The sequence below is a fragment of the Nycticebus coucang genome, chromosome X (genome assembly GCF_027406575.1).
Source record: "Nycticebus coucang isolate mNycCou1 chromosome X, mNycCou1.pri, whole genome shotgun sequence".
In the NCBI taxonomy this organism is placed as follows: domain Eukaryota; kingdom Metazoa; phylum Chordata; class Mammalia; order Primates; family Lorisidae; genus Nycticebus; species Nycticebus coucang.
This window is the reverse complement of record NC_069804.1, coordinates 102,282,679-102,303,755: the sequence shown is the minus strand read 5'-3', so window position 1 is coordinate 102,303,755 and position 21,077 is coordinate 102,282,679. Positions and strand designations below refer to the sequence as shown.

Below are 21,077 nucleotides of genomic sequence, written 5' to 3'. Positions count from 1 at the left end.
AAAACTTTTTCCAAAACATAGAGAAGAAAAGAACAATTCCCAGCAAATTTTATGAAGCAAATATCACCCTGATACCAAAACCAGGAAAGGAACCCACAAAAAGGAAACTACAGACCAATAATATTAATGAATATTGACAAAAAATTCAATAAAATTATAGGAAAGAGAATAATGGTAAACATTAAAAAACTATGCATACATCATAATCATGCTGCCTTTATTCCAGGGATTCAAGGTTAATTCAATATATGTAAATCCATACATGTAATTCACTACATAAATAAAATGAAAAACAAAGACCATATTTTCCTTTCAAAAAATACAGGAAAAGCATTCAACAAAGCTCAGTATCCATTTCTAAAAAGAACACTTAAGAATATAGGTATAAGTGGGAAATTTATTAAACTAATAGAAGCCATCTATAACAAACCTACAGACAATATCATATTGAATGAAGTAAAACTGATATAATTACCACTTAAACCTGGAACCAGGCAAGGAAGTCCACTATTGCTACTACAATTCAAAAAAGTGCTTCAAGTTCTAGACAGTACAATCAGGTAAGATAAGTATATTAAGGGTATTAAAATGGGAACAAAGATAGGCAAACTCTCATTCTTTGCAGATAATATGATCTTGTAACTAGAAAACCTCAGGAACTCAATCAAAAAGCTCATGGAAGTGATCAAGGAATACAGTGAAGTTTTTGGATGTAAAATCAATGTCTATAAGTGAGTAGTCTTAATTTATGCCAATAATAGTCAAGCTGGAAATAAAATGGAAACACAATACCTTCTACAGTAGTTTCAAGTAAAATGGAGTATCTGAGAATTTGCCTAACAAAGGATGTGCAGAATCTCTACAGAGAGAAGTTTGAAACTCCAGGAAAAGAAATAGCAGAAGATGTTAAAAAATGGAAAAATGAATAATTACAGAGTGGGCATTTGAGCCCAGAATAATTATTCTTTAACAGAAGAAAATCTAGGGATTTAGTAGAGTGAGCAACTGTTATAAGTAGAGCATTATAGAATCTTAGGGATTTTAGCACTCTATCTTTATATATGTCTTGCTGAATTTAAACAAAATCAAACAAAAAATGTGATTTCAGGATGTTTTATCTGGAACTTTTAGCCTGTGGATGTTCAATATTTGTGAGTGTTTTGGGGCACAATTATAACCATTGTTTGATTGTGTTTAATGATATTGAGAGAGGATACATGGAAAAAGTAAGGTATAAAACAGTGGTTCTCAACCTTTCTAATGCTATGGCCCTTTAATATAGTTCCTGTGGGTCACGACCCACAGGTTGAGAACTGCTGGCTAAGAGAACAGAGGTTTTCTCAAGGAGACACCAAGGATACACCTGCAAGGTCCTCCCCATGGTGACGCAGCTCTTAGGAATTTTTAGAAATGGAACTTCCTGGACCTGGAAACTAACACTTGCTTCTGCTTTTGTAAAAGCCTGAGCTCGCTTCTCCAGCTTGATTCAAACTGACAAATGAGAAAGATACCCATGGGCTGGAATTTTTGACTGGAGGTAAAAGAAAGACTGAACCAGTTAGGGAGTGAGGCCATTTTGAGCTCTGGTCTGTTGTCACTCCATGGGCTGGAATAAAGTTGAAAGAAAGAAAGAAAGAAAGAAAAGAAAAGGAAAGGAAAGGAAAGGAAAGGAAAGGAAAGGAAAGGAAAGGAAAGGAAAGGAAAGGAAAGGAAAGGAAAGGAAAGGAAAGGAAAGGAAAGGAAAGGACTATACTATGCTTATGGTAGGAAAGTATCAATATTGTTAAAACGTCCATTCTACTCAAAGAAATTTACAGATTTAATGTAAAGCACCAATGCCATACTTTGAAGAACTTGAAAAGAAAAGTAATTCATTTTATATGGAACCAAAAAAAAATTGAATAGTAAATCAAATTCTAAGGAATAAAAACAAATCTGGAGCCATCACATTACCACAATTCAAGTTTTACCACAAGGCTACAGTGATAAAAACAACATGTTACTGGCACCAAATAGAGATATAGAAGTATGAAAAATAATAGATAACTTATAGATAAAATCAGACACATATCATTATCTGGTCTTTGATAAACCAAACAAAGACATACACTGAGGAACAGAATTCCTATTCAATAAATGGTTCTGGGACAACAGGTTAGCCACATGTAGAAGATTGAAACTGAACTCACACCTCTTACCATTGACAAAAATTAACTATTGTTGAATAGAAAATTAAAATCGAAAACATGAAATAATAAAAGTTCTAGAAGATAGGGTAAAATCCTTAAATTTTTTTTTCTGGGATAAGATTTTATAAAGATGACCCCCTTGGCAATTGCAGCAACACCAAAAATAAATAAATGGGACATGATCAAACTAAAATGCTTCTGCACAGATAAGAGTACTATCACTAATGAAAACAGACAGTGTTTGGTATGGAGAAAGATATTTGCATGTGATGAATCTGACAAAAAGCGGATAAGTAGAAACTACTGAGAACTCAAATTAATCAACAAGAAAAGAGCAAACAACCCTATTTCTAAATGAGAAAGCAACATGAAAAGAACCTTCACTGAAATTCTCCTTTTTAGTTGGGTCTTTTCCTGGTTTTGGTATCAAAGTGATGTTTGCTTCATAGAACATGTTGGGAAGATTCCTTCCTTCTCAATTTTATGGAATAATTTCTGCAATATAGGAATAAGCTCTTCTTTGAAGGTTTGATAAAATTCAGGTGTGAAGCCATCTGGACCAGGGCATTTTTTTGTTGGAAGATTTTTTATTGTTTCTTTGATCTCAGTGCTTCAAATTGATCTGTTCATGAGATCTATTTCATATGGGGTAAGTCTAGGGAGAGGGTGTGATTCCAAATATGAATCTACTTCCTTCACATTGTCGAATTTCTGGGCATAAAGTTTCTGGTATTACTCAGATATAATCTCTTGTATTTCTGTGGCATCAGTTGTTATTTCCCCTTTGTTATTTCTGATTGAGGTTACTAGAGATTTTACTTTTTTATTTCTAGTTAGTCTAGACAAAGTTTTATCTATTTCATTTATTTTTTCAAAAAACCAACTCCTTGTTTCATTAATTTTCTGAATGACTCTTTTCAATTTCATTAATTTTTTATTTAATTTTGGATATTTATTTTCATCTGCAGGGTTTAGACTTAGATTGTTCTTCTTTTTCCAATTCCGCTAGATGGCTTGTAAGTTTGTTGATGTGCTCTCTTTCTGTTTTTCGAATGTAGGCTTCTAAAGAGATCAATTTTCCTTTCAGGACTGATTTTGCTGTGTCCTACAGGGTTTGGTAACTTGTGTCTTCATTGTTGTTATACTGAAGGAATTTAACGATTTCCTTTTTTAGCTCTTCTCACATCCAACTGTCATTCAACATAAGATTGTTTAACTTCCATGCCTTTGTGTGAGGTTGAGCATTTTTGTTGGAGTTGAGTTCCACTTTTAATGCCTTGTGGTCTGAGAAGATGCAAGGTAGAATTTCAATTCTTTTGATTCTGTTGAAGTTTATTTTTTGTCCTAGGATATGATCAATTTTGGATAATGTTTCATGGGATGATGAGAAGAATGTATATTCTTTACCTTTGGGATGGAGTGTTTTATATATGTCTATTAAGCATAGTTGTTCTAGGGTTTCATTTACATTTCTTGTATCTTTGTTTAATTTCTGTTTAAAGGATCTGTCCATCTCTGAAAGAGGGATATTAATGACCCCTTTTAGTATGGTGTTATAGGATATCATATTGCTCAAACAATAAAAACAATTTTGTTTTAAAAATTGGGAAGCATTTAAATTAGGTGCATAAATATTTAGAATTGAAATATCTTCTTGTTGTATTTTTTCCTTGACCAATAGGAAGTGACCATTATTGTCTTTTTTGACTTTAGTTGCTTTAAATCCACATGTATCTGAAAATAAGATTGCAACCCCTCTTTTCTTCTGAATTCTGCCAACAACAACCAAGATGAGATGTTAATTAAAGGCACAACTCCCTTCAGCATAGCCCCAAAGAAAATGAAATACTTAGGAATATACCTAACAAAAGAAGTGAAGGACCTCTATAAAGAAAATTATGTAACCTTAAGAAAGGAAATAGTAGAGGACCTTAAAAAATGGAAGAACATATCCTGCTCATGGCAGCGAATAATCACCATTGTTAAAATGTCTATATTTCCCAGATCAATTTACTTATTCAATGCCATTCCCATTAAAATACCAACATCCTATTTTCAAGACTTGCAAAAAATGATTCTCCATTTTGTGTGAAACCAGAAAAAAACCCCGTATAGCTAAGGCAGTTCTTAGTAATAATAATAAAAAAAAAGCTAGGGGTATCACCATACCTGATTTTAGGCTGCATTACAAGGCCATAGTGGTCAACACAGCATGGTACTGGCACAAAAATAGAGACTTAGGCATTTGGAATCAAATAGAAAACCAGGAAATGATATCAACAATCTATAACCACCTAATCTTCAGTAAACCAAAGAAGAGTGTCCACTGGGGGAAAGATTTTTCTATTCAATAAATGGTGCTGGGAGAATTCAATATCCACATATAAAATATTGAAGCTGGATCAGTACATTTCTCCACTTACAAAAATTGATTCAAGATGGATAAATGACTTAAATTGAAGGCATGAAACAATAAAAATTCTCAAAGAAAGAATACAAAAAACACTGCAAGATATTGGCCTGAGGAAATATTTTATGAGGAAGATTGCCATGGCAATAGCACCAACACCAATAATAAACAAATGGGATTTAATTAAATTGAAAAGTTTCTGTACAGCAAAGGAGACAAAAACCAAAGCAAATAGACAACCCACACAATTGGAAAGGGTATTTGCACATTTTGAATCAGACAAACACTTAATAACCAAGATCTATACAGAACTTCATTAATTCACAAGAAAAAAAAAATCCCATACATCAATGGAGAAGAGAGATGAATAGAATCTTCTTCAAAGATGACAGACGAATGGCCAGCAATCATATGAAAAAGTGCTCATCATCCCTAATTATTAGATAAGTGCAGAATAAAACCACCCTGAGATATCATCTAACCCCAGTGAGAATGGCCTATATCACAAAATCTCAAAATTTCTGGTGCTGGCGTGATTGTGAGGAGAAAGGAACACTTTTACACTGCTGGGGGACTGCAAACTAATACAATCTTTTTGGAAGGAAGTATGGAGAAACCTCAAAGAACTCAAACTAGACCTCCCGTTTGATCCTGCAATCCCATTACTGGGCATCTATCCCAAAGGGGGGGGAAACTTTTATTATAAAGACACCTGTACTAGGCAGTTTATCACAGCCCAATTTACAATTGCCAAAACGTGGAAACAATCTAAATGTCCTTCAACCCAGGAATGGATCAGTAAGCTGTGGTATATGTATATGATGGAATATTATGCAGCCATAAAAATGGAGATTTTTTCAGTACTTTTTACTAACCTGGATGGAGGTGGAACACATTATTCTTAGTGAAGCATCACAGGAGTGGAGAAGTATGAATCCTATGTACTCAATTTTGATTTGAAGACAATTAATGACATGGTGGGACATGGGTGATGGGGAGAACATACAGAGAAGGAGGGAAGGGAAAAGAAGAAGAAAAAAAAGAACAAGAAAATAAAATAATGACTAATCTTCACATAAATTGGTTTTAATTTTGACCAAGTATATTACTTAAACATTAATATTCAACTCAACATGTTAATATGTTGTTTAGGGTATTGTATCCTCATTTATAAGTGACATATGTTTGTAATTTCTCCTTTATTATAATATATTTTCTCCAACTTTAATGTAGGGTGTACCCAGATCAAGTAGAATAATTTTGATGTATTTCTTCTTTTTCTATTGTCTACAAGATTTAGCATGATCTGTTTTTTGAAATTATCTTTGGCTTTTATTTATAAATATTGGTTGCCTATTTTCTGATACTAAAAAAAAAAATAAGAAACTAACTGTTGACTCCATACTGAATTTTAGAGTCAAAGCATACTATACTAAACATACTCTTATTTGACAATGTGAATGTTTCTTTGCATTATTATTATTATTGCTTAATATTTTGATGTAGCAATTGTTTGATTCCTTTTCTGAATGTATTTATGTTTGTTCGTTCTTCACAAGGTTTTTTTTTCCTAATCCTTATCTTAAACATTGTCATTGTTATTATATTTTGAGTCTTTTTAATTTTGTGAAGGCAAAAAAAATGGAAACCTAATTAACACGTGTATATGTAAAAATTAAAATTAAAATTTTTAAAAAGAACCTTTGCTGAGGAAAATAGATGAATGTCCAACAAACACATGAAAAAAAATACTCATCATCCCTAACCATCAGAGAAATGAAAATCAAATTCACCTTGAGATATCACCTAACCCCAGCAAAAATAGTCCCCATCACAATGTCTCACAAGTGCAGATCCTGGCTGGATGTGAAGAGAACGGAACACTTTTGCATTGCTGGTGGAATTGCAAACTAATACAACATCTAAGAAAGAAGTATGGAGAATCCTTAAAGAGCTAAAAGTAAGCCTTCCATTGGAACCCTCAATTCTAATACTTGACATCTACCCAGAATTTTTTAAAAAATGTTATTTTACCATAAAAGCATTTACACTAAAATGTTTACTAGAGCTTAACTCAAAATCACTAAGATTTGGGATCAACCTAAGTGCCCATTAACCTAAAAAAGGATTAATAAACTGTGGTATACACATACCATAAATTCATATTGAGGCATAATAAGATGGAAACTTTACATCTTTTGGATTACCTGGATGGAGTGGATGAACATTCTTCTTAGTAAAGTATCATGAGAATGGAAAAGCAAGTATCTGGGCGGTGCCTGTGGCTCAGTGAGTAGGGCGCCAACTCCATATACTGAGGGTGACAGGTTCAAACCCAGCCCCAGCCAAACTGCAACAACAACAACAACAACAAAAAAATAGCCGGCGTTGCAGTGGGCACCTGTAGTCCCAGCTACTTGGGAGGCTTAAGCAAGAGAATCACCTAAGCCCAGGAAGTGGAGGTTGCTGAGTGCTGTGTGATGCCACAGCACCCTACTGAGGGCGATAAAGCGAGACTCTGTCTCAAAAAAAAGAAAAAAAGAAAGAGGGCAGCGCCTGTAGCTCAAGGAGTAGGGTGCCGGTCCCATATGCTGGAGGTGGCGGGTTCGAACCCAGCCCCAGCCAAAAACCACAAAAAAAAAGAAATAAAGAAAGAAAAGAAAAAGCAAGTATCCAAGGTACAAAATCCTAATATGAAACCAGTAGCTAAACAAGTAAATAACACCTGAGGGAAAGACACAATCAAATTTAAGGGTAGACAAGGGGGAGAAAGAAAGGGGGAAAGGAATTAGCAAGGTGGATTTGTAAGCTCTCATGTAATGTGCACAGGGTAAGGATATACACACACTCTTGATTGAAGAGCTAAACCACGATTTGAACTTTACTTAACAAGCACAAACAATGTAACCTAATTATTTGTACCCTCATATTTATACAAAATTAAATCAAATAAATAAATAAATAAAGGAAAATAACTTATAGAATTGTAAAAGATATTAAAAGTTTTGAAAATGCTACAAAAGCTATGTTAACTAATGTGATGAAAATGTGTCAAACGATATATGAACCAAGTGTATGGTGCCCCAGGATCATACTAATGTACACAGCTATGGTTTAATAAAAAAAAAAAAAAATTATATTCCGAAGTAAAAGTTTTCTGAACAATGTCTAAAGAAGAAAGAAATCAGCCAAATATTTTAAAGTGGATGGATCTCTGTGAAGAGAGTGTCAGGAAATTTTTTTTCTATATACATTTTAGTGAAATAGCAAACTAGAAACATTGCCTTACTAGCAATTTGTAATGAAGCAGGGGAAAGAAAACTCCAACTACCTCTGGCTAGGAGAACTCAGGCAGGGACATTACTCCCAAGGCACAGTGAAGCAGTGGTAGACTATAGGATCCAGTGAAGAAATCTGTAACTGAGGAAAGCCAGTACAGAAGGTGAGTGCTTGGGAACATGAGCAAAGCAGCTGGCCAGCCTGTTCATAGAAGACTGGGGACAAAAAAGTGCTATCCTGAAGCTTTGTTGATTTGGGGCTAATCTGTACACTGGAGAATCCTTGGAAGTCTTAAATGAATGGGTGCACTTGAACAGTGTCCAGAGTCTGCAATTAAATACTGGGTGGTGTAGATCTCCAATCATCTTGGTTGCTAGCTAATGGTTGCCATTGTTGGAAGGCCATATGGGAGAAATGGTCCACTGTCAGGATCCCACCCCTGGGGGCAGGGTCCACTAAGACCTGTGGAACAGGCATGACCGACTGAAGAAATATAAAGTTAGGAATAATGACAAAGAAAGAGACACAAGTCACAGGATATAATTTTCAAACGTGGGAGCTCAGGGGACCACCACCCATTTGTGGGGTTCTGGTGAGTGGCCCTGAGCATCTGCTCCACTAAGCTTTTATTCAAATCTCTTTGCTCAGATGGTAAACTGAGGGACTGAACAAAGACATCAGCAGTTTCTCTGAGTGTGCTTATTATCTCCTATTGTTATTATTATTAACGTTAAGGATCTACCAGTCTTGAGAAATCTGAAACGTGAGCCTTGTATGGGGGAAACCTCTTGTCTGGAGTCACACACACAGATTCCTAGGGAGATGTTAAACTCTGCTAATTCCCTGTGGAGTAAAATGACACTGGCATAAATCTCTGCTGAGGTATTGGACCCCAATCGCACAGAGACTGAATGCAGAGAAAACAAACAGTTCCTGATTAAGAGCAGCTAAGTCATGAATACTGGACACGATCTCCTCCTATGCAACTAGAGAGTGGCTTCTGGCCCAAATTTTTCATAGCAAAATACTATATGTTCTTGATCTCCTAACACAAAAGCACCAACTGGTGTCCAGATTATACATATATATATATATATATATATATATATATATATATATATATATACACACACATACACACATACACACAGTTATACATACATATATATTTCTTTTTTTACTTTTTTATTGTTATTTATTTATATTCATTTTCTTGAATAGGAAGGACTCCTCCATTTTTGTTAAAGATTTTCACCTCCTTTTATTCGTTATTTCTTTTTTATTTCTATTCTTTTTTTCTCTCTTGTGGTTGTGCTTTTTCTGTTTTTCTCATCTTTCCCACATAAATTTCTCACACAACAGCTAAGATATCACTTTTTTTCTTTATCTTATATAATTATATTTTAAATTTTCTTTACATTTTTGTATTGTTTTTCTGTTTTTGAGTGCTGGGGGTCATGGCATTGGTATGACTGTGAGGTCACAGCATTGATATGGCATAAGGAGGTCAGAATCTCATGCTTTTGTGTGTCCTTTTAGTTTTTGCATTTGGAAAGACAGTAAGTCCTGGCAGTCTCCAACCAGCTCTAGGTAGGAGAACTCATGCAGTCTGCTGAATTTTTTATTTCTTTTCTTTATATTTGTTTTCTTTTTCCATACTTGGCAGAGGTTGGGTCTTGCTATTCTCCAGGCAGGTAAGTAGCTCTTGAATTGAGGGATCCACCAAATCCAGCCCCACAAAGTCCTAGAGTGGTGGGTGTGGCCATAGCACCCAGCCAAATAACGACCTTTCTCATGTCACTCACTTTTTTTCAGTCCCTTCATTTTTTTTCTTTCTCTCTTCTTACTCTTTATCATTCTCTTTCTTTTGTGTTATAGTAAAAGGACACTTCAAGATTCAAAGTCTTTGACAAGGTAATTTAAAGAAAAGGAGTTAGTGAGAAAGAAAAATAGGGGAGTGAAGTGAACAGGAAGAAAACACATAGTAAGAAGAATCAAAAGAATAATTCTGGCAACATCAAAAACCAAAACAGAGCAACATTCCCAAGGGACTATGAGGCAGCTACCACAGAGGATTCCACCTATAAAGAATTAATGGAAATGACAGAAAAGAAATTTAAAATATGCATGGCAAAGGTAATAAAGTGAATTAATGAGAAAGTGGAAAAGGAATAAAAGTGTGGATGAAAGATATGAAGAATATAGAAAGGATATGGTTGAAAATAAGGAATTGAAGAAGTTAATGAGGAAATATAAAGATTAATGGAAAGTATTAAAACAGATTGGACCATGGAGAAGGAAGCATCTCAGAACTAAAGAGTAAAGATTTGAGCTAACCCAGGTAGTTAAAGAGATAGAAAAGAAAGAAAGAGAGAGAGAGAGAGAAGAGAGAGAGAGAGCGCTCAACAGCCCATGGAACATATTCCAAGATAGATCATATTCTAGGACACAAATCAATTAGATCAGGTTCCAAGTTTGCATTCACTAATATAGAGAATGTACATATGTAAGTCATAAAAAAATTATTTCTTTTTAGAGATTTTTATAATAAAATTAAAGGAAATGTGTGCAACATAAAACTACTTGGATATTTGACATTGTATTTGAAAAACTAATGCATCAATTTCTGGTTCAATGGAAGCACTTGCAATTCTCAGTAAATTCTCAAGGTGCTCAACAGATATTTTAGTTCCCATTTGACTCCTATTGTGATTCATTCTTCAAAACTTGTGAGCACAAGCATAGATGATGCCAAGAAGCAATGATAGAAATAAGGTATGATTGTGAAGCAAGGAATATTTGTCTCGTGGAAGATAGGACCTATAAAAGTTTGGTAAAGAGACATGATCAAATTTTTCATTAAATTGAATGTCAGAGTGCAGCTCTATGCATTCCATTTAAAAATTTGCCTGTGTTTATGATATATTTATGTTGACTTAATATGATGTTGCAAATGTACCAAAATATTTATTCTTTTCCTGGAAATTTTGAAATCTCTTTTCAAAGTCTTATATCAAATAAAAAAGTAAGGATGCATATTTTTAATTTTACACAGAACTGTGCTTAGCCAGTATGTTGAAATGCATAAAATTTCTTGCCTTACTATAAAGGTGGAAGTCAAATGCAACAAAAATTCATCATCATACTAAAGTATGGAAATTAAAGAACCTTATACTGAATGATAGTTGGCTTCAGGAAGAGATAAAAAAGGAAATAGTTAAATTTCTTGAACAAAACAACAACAAAGATACAAGTCACCAAAACCTGTAAGATACAGCTAAACAGGCCTGAGAGGAAAATTTATTGCATTAGATGCCTACATCCAAAAAACTGAAAGAGAGTACATCAACAATCTCACAAACTATCTTATGGAATTGAGCAACAAAGAAGAATCTAATCCTAAGCCCAGCAGAAGAAAACAAATAACCAAAATTAAATGAGAGATTAATGAAATGTAAAATAAAAAAATCATTCAGAAAATTAGCAGAAGAAAATGAATAACCATTCAGAAAATCAGCAGAAGAAAACAAATAACCAAAATTAAAAGAGATTAATAAATTGTAAATAAAAATATCATTCAGAAAATTAACAAAACAAAAAGTTGTTTTTTTGTTTTTTTATATTTATTATTATTTTTATTAAATCATAGCTGTGTACATTAGTATGATCATGGGGCACCATACACTTGGTTCATAGACCGTTTGACACATTTTCATAACACTAGTTAACATACCCTTCCTGGCATTTTATTAGTTATTTTGCTAAGACCTTTACATTCCACATTTACTAAGATTCACATATACCCTTATAAGATGCACTACAGGTGTAATCCCATCAATCTCCCTCCCTCCACCTACCTCCCCCCTCCTTCCCCTCCCTTTCTGCCTTCCCTCTATTCTTAGGTTGTAACTGGGTTATAGCTTTCATGTGAAGGTCCTAAATTAGTTCAATAGTAAGGGTGAGTACATTGAGTACTTTTTCTTCCATTCTTGAGACACTTTACTAAGAAGAATATGTTCCAGCTCCATCCATGTAAACATGAAAGAGGTAAGGTCTCCATCTTTCTTTAAGGCTGCATAGTATTCCATGGTGCACATATACCACGATTTATTAATCCATTCGTGGATCGATGGGCATTTGGGCTTATTCCATGACTTAGCAATTATGAATAGGGCTGCAATAAACATTCTGGTACAAATATGTTTATTACGATTTGATTTCTGGGCATATGTCCAGTAGAGGAATTACAGGATTGAATGGCAGATCTATTTTTAGATCTCTAAGTGTTCTCCATATCTCTTTCCAAAAGGAATGTATTAATTTGCAATCCCACCAGCAGTGCAAAAGTGTTCCCTTTTCTCCACATCCACGCCAACATCTCTGGTCTTGGGATTTTGTGGTATAGGTTAGTCTCACTGGAGTTAGATGATATCTCAAAGTAGTTTTGATTTGAATTTCTCTGATGATTAAAGATGATGAGCATTTTTTCATATGTCTGAAGGCCGCATGCCTGTCTTCTTCAGAGAAGTTTCTCTTCAAGTCCCTTGTCCAGCCTGCGATGGGATCCCTTGTTCTTTTCTTGCTAATGCGTTTGAGTTCTCTATGGATTCTGGTTATTAAACCTTTTTTGGAGACATAACCTGCAAATATCCTCTCTCATTCTGAGGGCTGTTTTCTTGCTTTACTTACTGTGTTCTTGGCTGTGAAGAAGCTTTTTGGTTTGATCAAGTCCCAATGGTGTATTTTTGAAGCAGCTTCAATTGCCCAGGAGGTCCTTCTCATAAAAAACTCGCCCAACCCAATTTCCTCAAGGGTTTTCCCTGCACTCTCTTCTAGTATTTTTATAGTTTCATGTCTTAGGTTTAAATCTTTAATCCAGTGAGAGTCTATCTTGGTTAATGATGAAAGGTGGGTCCACTTTCAGTCTTCTACAGGTTGCCAGCCAGTTCACCCAGCACCATTTGTTAAAATGTCCATACTATCCAAAGCAATATATAATTTCAACACAATCCCCATGTCATACTTTAAAGATCTTGAAAAAACAATACTTCTTTTTATATGGAATCAGAAAAAACCTTGAATAGCCAAGACATTAGTAAAAAATAAAAACAAAGCAGGAGGAATCATGCTACCAGACCTCAGACTCTGCTACAAATTGATAGTGATCAAAACAGCATGGTACTGGCACAAAAACAGAGAAGTAGATGTCTGGAACAGAATAGAGAACCAAGAGATGAATCCAGCTACTTACCGTTATTTAATCTTTGACAAGCCAATTAAAAACATTCAATGGGAAAAAGTTGTTTCTTTGAAAAAATAAAAAATAAAATGTGGTTCCTTGAAACAATAAAGTAGACACAATAAAGTAAAATCTCTACTAACCTCAATCAGAAATGATAAAGGAGAAATAACAACAGACACCACAGAGATACAAGAAATCATCTCTGAATACAACAAAAAACTCTATGCCCAGAATTTTGACAATGGAGAGGAAATGGAAAAATACTTGGAATCACACCCTCTTCCTAGATTTAAAGATGAAGAAATAGATTTCCTGAATAGTCCACTTTCAAGCACTGATATCAAAGTAACTATATAAAAAAAAAAAAAAAAACCTCGCAACAGAAAAATGCTCTGGCCAAGATGGCTTCACAACAGAACTCTATGAAACCCTCAAAGAAAAGCTTATACCTATATTTCAGACTATATTCCAAACAATTGAGGAGGAAGGAATCTTTCCCAACACATTCTTTAAAGCAAACAGTACCTGATACAAAAACCAGTACCAAACTATAAAGGAGAACTTTAGACCAATTTCACTAATGAATAAAGATGAAAAAATTCTCAACAAAATCCTAGCCAATACACTACAACTTCTCATCTAAAAAGTCATACATCATGATGAAGTAGGTTTTATCTCAGGGATGCAAGGCTGGTTTAACATATGCAAATCCATAAATGTAATTCACCATATCAAGAGAAGCAAAAACAAAAGCCATATGGTCTTCTCAATAGACACAGAAAAAACATTCAATAAAATCCATGAACCTTTTCTAACTAGAACACTGAGGGGTATAGGCATAGGTGGCATATTTCTGGAACTGATTGAAGCCATCTATGACAAACTCACAACTAACGTTTTACTGAATGGAGTAAATCTGAAAGCTTTTCTAATTAGAGCTAGAACCAAGGTTGTTTTCTATCACCACCACTATTCAACATAGTGCTGGAAGTTCTAGCTAGTACAATCAGGCAAGAGAAGGAAATAAAGGGCATCCAAATGGAAGCAGAGGAGGTCAAACTCTCCTTCCTTTCTGACTATATGATCTTGTACTTATACAACCCCAAAGACTCAATCACAGTACTCTTAGAAGTCATCAAAAAATAATGTCTCAGGATATAAAATCAATGTCCACAAGTCAATAGACTTTGTGTAAGCCAATAATATCCAAAATGAGAGGTTAGTTAAGGACACAACTCCCTTTCCCATATCTTCAAAGACAATAAAATACCTAGGAACATACCTAACAAAAGTGGTGAAGGAACTCTATAAAAGAAAATTATGAATCCCTAAGAAAAGAAATACAAGAAGATTTTAACAAATGGAAGAACATACCATGCTCATGGCTGAGAAGAATCAACATCATTAAAATGTCTACACTTCCCAAAGTAATCTACAGATTCAATGCAATCCCCATTAAAATACCAACATCATACTTTCAAGATTTGTAAAAAATAGTTCTTCATTTTATATGGAACCAGAAAATACCCGGTAGCTAAGGCAATTCTTAGTAATAAAAACAAAACCAGGGGAATCAGCACATCAGACATTAAGCTGTAGTATGAGTCCATAGTGATCAAAACAGCATGGTATTGGCACAAAAATGGAAACAGACATCTGGAACCGAATAGAAAACCATAAGATGAAGCAGAGATTTTACAGCCACCTAATCTTTTATAAAGCAAACAAGAACTTACATTGGGGGAAAGAATCCCTATTCAGTAATTGGTGCTGGGGGAACTGGATAACCACATGTAAAAGACTGAAACTGGACTGGCACCTCTTGCCACTCACTAAAATCAATTCAAGATGGATAAAAGATCTTAATCTAAGACATGAAAAAATAAAAATCCTTGAAGACAGTGGAGGAAAAACACTCATAGTTATCAGCCTAGGTAAAAACTTTATGAAGAAGACTTCAGTGGCAATTGTAACAGCAGCAAAAATAAACAAATGGGACTTAATAAAATTAAATAGCTTCTGTACATCGAAGGATACTACAACCAAAGCAAATAGACATTCATCAGAATGGGAAAAGATATTTGCATATGATGAACTAGACAAATGATTGATAGCTAGGATCTACAAAAAATTCAAACTAAGCAACCTAAAAAAGAGCCAACAATCCCTTATATCAATGGTCAAGAGAGATGAATAGAATCTTCTCTAAAGAACACAGATGAATGGCTAACAAACATATGAAAAAAATGCTCAAAATCCCTAATTATTAGAGAAATGAAAATCAAAACCACTCTGAGATATCACTTAACCCTAGTGAGAATGGCCCACATCACAAAGTCTTAAAGCTGCAGATGCTGGCGTGGATGTGGAAAGAAGGGAACCCTTCTAAATTGCTGGTGGAATTGTAAACTAATACAACCTTTTTGGAAGGAAATATGGAGAATCCTCAAAGAACCCAAACTAGACCTTCCATTTGATCCTGCAATCCCATTACTAGGCACGTACCCTGCAGGAAAAAAATCCTTTACCATAGGGATACTTGGACTAGACTGTTTATCTCAGCTCAATTTACAATCACCAAAATGTGAAAATTGCCTAAATGCCCACCAACCCAGGAATGGATTAACAATTTGTGGCCTACGTATACCATGGAATATTATTCAGCCACTAAAAAAGATGAAGACTATACATCTTCTCTACTAACTTGGATGGAGGTGGAATACATTCTACTTAGTAAAGTATCACAAGAATGGAGAAGCAAAAATCTAATGTACTCAATTTTGACATGAGGACAATTGATGACCTAGTACATAGTAGGGGGTGGGGGAAAGAGGGAGCTAAAAGAAGGAAGAAGGAAAGGGGCTGGGGGAGTCATGGTGTTTGGCACATCTCTTGGGGGAGGAACACATTTGTAATTGAGACTTTGCTTGACAAATGCAATTAGTGTAACTTGGATCTTTGTACCCTCATTGAATCCCCAACAATAAAAAAAAAGATTGTTTACCTTAATCTGAGCTTGCCATAATTTCAGTTCTATTTGGTACACTCTTATGGTTTGCAACATTGTAACAATAAGCTCATTTTCACGTTGAAGATGCATGTTTAACTTATTTAAATGAGTAGTTAAATCCATTAAAAATCTAAATCTATCTTTGTGCAGTGGCAATATTGTAACCAGTGAGGTTTACTTGAGGTGTGATTATTGCTAATTGAAAACATTTCCCAATATCTGGCCATGACAATTTGTAATACAGTTAGCATTGACAATTTTTGATGGTCTCTATGGGGACTGAATTTTAAAAAAAATAAATAATAAATAAAAATTATAAATCTATAAACTAGTTTTCATTGTCAAATTCTGGCACATATTTTGGTCTTTCATGTGATAAATGACTTGATAGCATGTCACAAGTCATAAATCTTTCAAACATGAGACCTCAATTTTAGCCACATTATTTTTGGAAAAGTAAATGATGTCACCATAGTCAGCATCAATATTTCTAAGGAATTTCTGGAATTGACTATGATTCAAATCACTTGCCCTCATGGAATTCAGTAATGATGACAATTTCCATGATGTTAGCCATTTTTAAATCTTTTGTGCTTAAATTTTCTTGATGTGCTATGCAAGGATACTTCATCAAATATGAGTTTTGGATAACAATTGAACCTCCTTCTATAAATTTGACAAATACCTCTCTTTTACCTACCATCACCACAGCACCATCAGTAAACTATTCTAGCTATGTTGACAATGGACAGAGAAGTTTGCTTTAACATATTTTTTACTGCTTCATATAAATCTCTTGATTTAGTTGTATTCCTTAATGGCACTAAAGAAGACATTTCTTTGGTGACATATTCATCATCAATTCCTCTGATAAAAATGGTATGTAGCATCAACATTACAATCCATTGCCAAAGCATAAAATTTAAAATTAATAGCTTTACTTTCCAAACTTCTTTAAATAGATTTTCCAGTTTCTTCAACTTGCCCGGCTATAGTCTGATGAGGCAAACTTATTTTATAATATCCTCTGTTTATTCAGGGTAAAGTATATCTGCCATGCTTTCCATACATTGTTTAATCAACTCATCATCAATAAATGGTTTTGATTTTTTGCTATTAACTATGCTATTATAAAATTAGCTTTGCAATGCAATCCCTGTGACTTGTAACTTAAAAAAAAATGTTATGGAGACTTTATTTTAGTTCATCTATTTTGTCCTTATGGCATAATATTTCATATGTGCTAAATTTGGCAGCAAGTTTTGCATATAAAGGTTTTTCAAAGTATAGTCTTTGAAAACTTGCACAAATTCTCTACAAATTAAGAGAGTGCCTTACTATTTACCTTGACAAAAAAGTAGTCATCTGCCTACTTTTCACTTAACAATCTTCCTTCATCCGTAATTTTTTATTTTCTAGGGTTATGTTTTCTTTTGATACATTTTAAAATGCATGCTGGGATTAAAAACAATAATCATAGATAAGGGACTGTATATACTTTCATTATGAAAATTAATTGCCAGTAAAATAGAAAGCAAGGTTTGGTCCCTTTCACATCTTCTCTGCCAATGCAGGTGGAGGCAGAGGGTCAATTGTGAAGAGCAGTAGGAGGTGTGTGATGCACCACTGAAGTATGAAACTATTCTTTTTTATTTTTATTTTTTCAGTTTTTTTGGCTGGGGCTGGGTTTGAACCCACCACCTCTGGCATATGGGGCCAGTGTCCTACTCCTTTGAGCCATGGGTGCTGCCCAAAAGTACTCTTAATAATCAAATAACAATGCTTACTTGACTTCTAAATAACTTTAAACACCTAATGATGCTTTTGTCGTTTGAAATATTATTATTACTGACTCACCAAATAACCATGAGCACATGCAATGTCTGATGGTGTTAATTCATCTATCTGCACATGGAAGATAAAACACAATGGAAACTGCACATCACTGTAAGACTGAAGCCGTGCATATGAACAAATAGCAAGATCATATGTATTTATTCTCCATGACATTGCTACCAGATGTTGAAGTCTAAAGTGATTACACTTAAGAAATACACAATTGAGTTCCACATAAAGAATTTAAAAATAGTTACAATGTTTTAAATAAGTTTACAATTTTGTTTTGGTTGCATTCACAGCCATCCTGGGACACATGTGGCCAATGGACTGAGTTAGACACCTCTGAATAAGGTGTACTTGAACTTTTTCTTCAATACTTCCAACACTCTGATCATAGCCTTCAAATGTGACACTATTAATCAATAGGTCAGTGCTGGAACTGAAGGAAAAGTATCTGAAGAAATTATCTTCAGAACAACATTTTACAGCAAAGGCATTTGCACCAGAGTGTTTATTGCAGCCCAATTCATAATAGCCAAGACATGGAAACAGCCATGGAAACACTGCTAATCTGGTTCTTCTCTTCAAGAAGTTCCCAGTTTACTGGCAGCAATAGGTTTTTGGTTTACAAGAGTATAATAACTCTTCAACAATTTGGGAGCTCACTGACTTGCCAGAGATGTGGGGAAGGGAAAAATAAACCACTCTACATAGAGAGGGTTGCTCTTTCCTAATCTTTTGCTCCTTCATGTTCTGCTCCACAATAGAGTTTCCTAATGAAATATCATCAAATTTAGTGATGGCAAGTTTACCAACGTCATAACTGGAATGTGGTAAAGTTGGGATAAAAACCGTGGCCTTCCAACCCTTCGCAAAATATTCTTTATCTCATATGAAATTACATTACTAAAGTACTCTCTTTCCTTGAAGTATTAAAAGTTTAGTTTAATTTACTTCTGAAAGTATATTCATTCAAAAATTGGTGGTAATATTTAAACACTACATAGATGTGCAAAATTTCTTATAATTTGTGTAGCCTAGGAATAAGAAAAAAGATCTTAATGTCCCCAAAGCAGAAACTATAAGAAAAAAAAAATGATTCATTGACTACATCAAGATAAAGGATTTACTTGTAGTAAATGGCTTCAGTCAAATTACTGATAAAAGATATTTGCAACATCTATAATTTATGAGGTGTTGACATCTAGAATAAATTTTTAAAAAGCACATACAAACCAAGAAAAAATAAAATGATAAAAATAAGCAAAGGATAAGAACAGAGAAGTCAGAGAAAGTAAAATCCATTGTGCAATTGCGGGAATAGATATTTTAAATCATAAATAATCAAAGAAATACACATTAACACAATGCTGAGTCACTTTGCATTCATATTTGCAAAAATCAGAGAATTTTATAATGTTTCATACTGTCAGGGAAGGGAAAACATATATTTCATTCATCATTGGTGGGCATGTAGACATGTGCAACCATTCTGAGCATTAGTGTGTCAGAAATTTGACAAATTAAGTATATATATATTTATATATATATATATATATGCTATGACTCAAATTCCTTTTTAGCACCTGTAACCCAGAAAAATTCTTACATAGGTCCTTATGGAAATAACTAAGAAGATATTATAATAGTAATAAGGAGGCAATCTAGGTCTTTTTTATGAACATAAACAAGTAAAATGTATGGGCGGCGCCTGTGGCTCAGCGGGTAGGGCGCCGGTCCCATATGCCGGAGGTTGCGGGTTCAAACCCAGCCCTGGCCAAATTAAAAAAAAAAAAAAAAAAAAAAAAAAAAAAACAAGTAAAATGTGGTGAATGTCTGAGGTTTGCACAGAAGCTAGACAGAACGAAAAGAATATCACTCCTCTCATGCATACAATAAGAAAGTTTAGAGATGATGAAAATTAAGAACTTTTGGTGAACCCATCAAAGAGCAAAAGCCATTTGTTAAATTAACCCCAGATCTGAACAGAAATTGATACCTACAAGGCAAAATCAAGCTCTTGCATTGCTTTACATGTAGATGATTCTACTGAATGACATAATAAAGCAGTGGAATGTTCAGTTAAGCCTTTTGAGCAAATTACTAAAACCTGAGAAGAGGGGCCAGGGTGAGAGTGTGAAGATCTTAAGGCTGGTAGAGAGAATAGAGATAAGACCATCTTAAAACGTTTTTCACCAGGAACTCCACCAGATACTCACAAGGACATTGGGAAAAATTATCTCAAAAAATATTCTTCATATACTCCCTAATGGAAAGGGATATAGACCAAAGATAAACTTCATGTAGATCCATCTTTGCTGACTTCCTTATGGAGGAAAAGCTTAAGTCTTCAGAGACAAGGATAACAAAAACTGTGCACTTAAGAATTCAGAAAAAAATATTATCAAGTATACATAGGAATACTAGATAATAATAAAAGAGTCATTAACTAAGAAAGTATAACCATCCTAAATAACATTCCCTAAAGTAGAAAGTCTCAGAATATATAAAGTAAAACCGATAGCACTGAAAAGACAAATAGCCAAAATCACAATTAAAGTTGTGGATATCAACATGCTCTCTAATGCTGAATGATAAAAGAGAGCTTAGAAAATCAAAAGAGACAAAAATATAAAATGTATGTTCTAAGACAAGATAAACTAAAAATCAATAACAGAATGAAAATAGTGAAATCCTAAAACATTTTGAAATAAGACATCTAACTTATAAATAATCTATGTATCAAAGAGGAAATCTTAGGGGGCTCTAATTAGGGTGACCAAAATAAAAATAGAAGAGACAATTACCAATATCAGGCATAAAAGAGTGAAAATTGATACTGACCACACAGACATTAAATGATTTTAAAGGGATTTTATGAACAACTTTATAAGCATGATGTTATGAGTAAAATGAAATAGAACAATTTTTCTAAATCCACTGTGGTAGGCAAAATAATAGCTCCTCAAAAGTATCCACATCCTAATCCATAGAACCCATGAATACATGACTTTACTTGAGAAATGTGCTTTGAATATATGATTAAAATTAAGGACCCAGAGATGGGTAAATTATTCTGCATAACCTGATTAGACCCAATCTCATTAC

The 21,077-nt window shown here is 34.2% G+C and overlaps 1 non-coding gene across 1 annotated transcript; it reads left to right on the top strand.

Annotated features, from left to right (window-relative positions):
* The first annotated feature begins 16,268 nt into the window (after positions 1–16,268).
* On the top strand, positions 16,269–16,409 carry LOC128578591 (U4 spliceosomal RNA). Its single transcript, XR_008377743.1, has one exon. It is a non-coding gene; the product is annotated as a U4 spliceosomal RNA (small nuclear RNA).
* Positions 16,410–21,077: the final 4,668 nt, after the last annotated feature.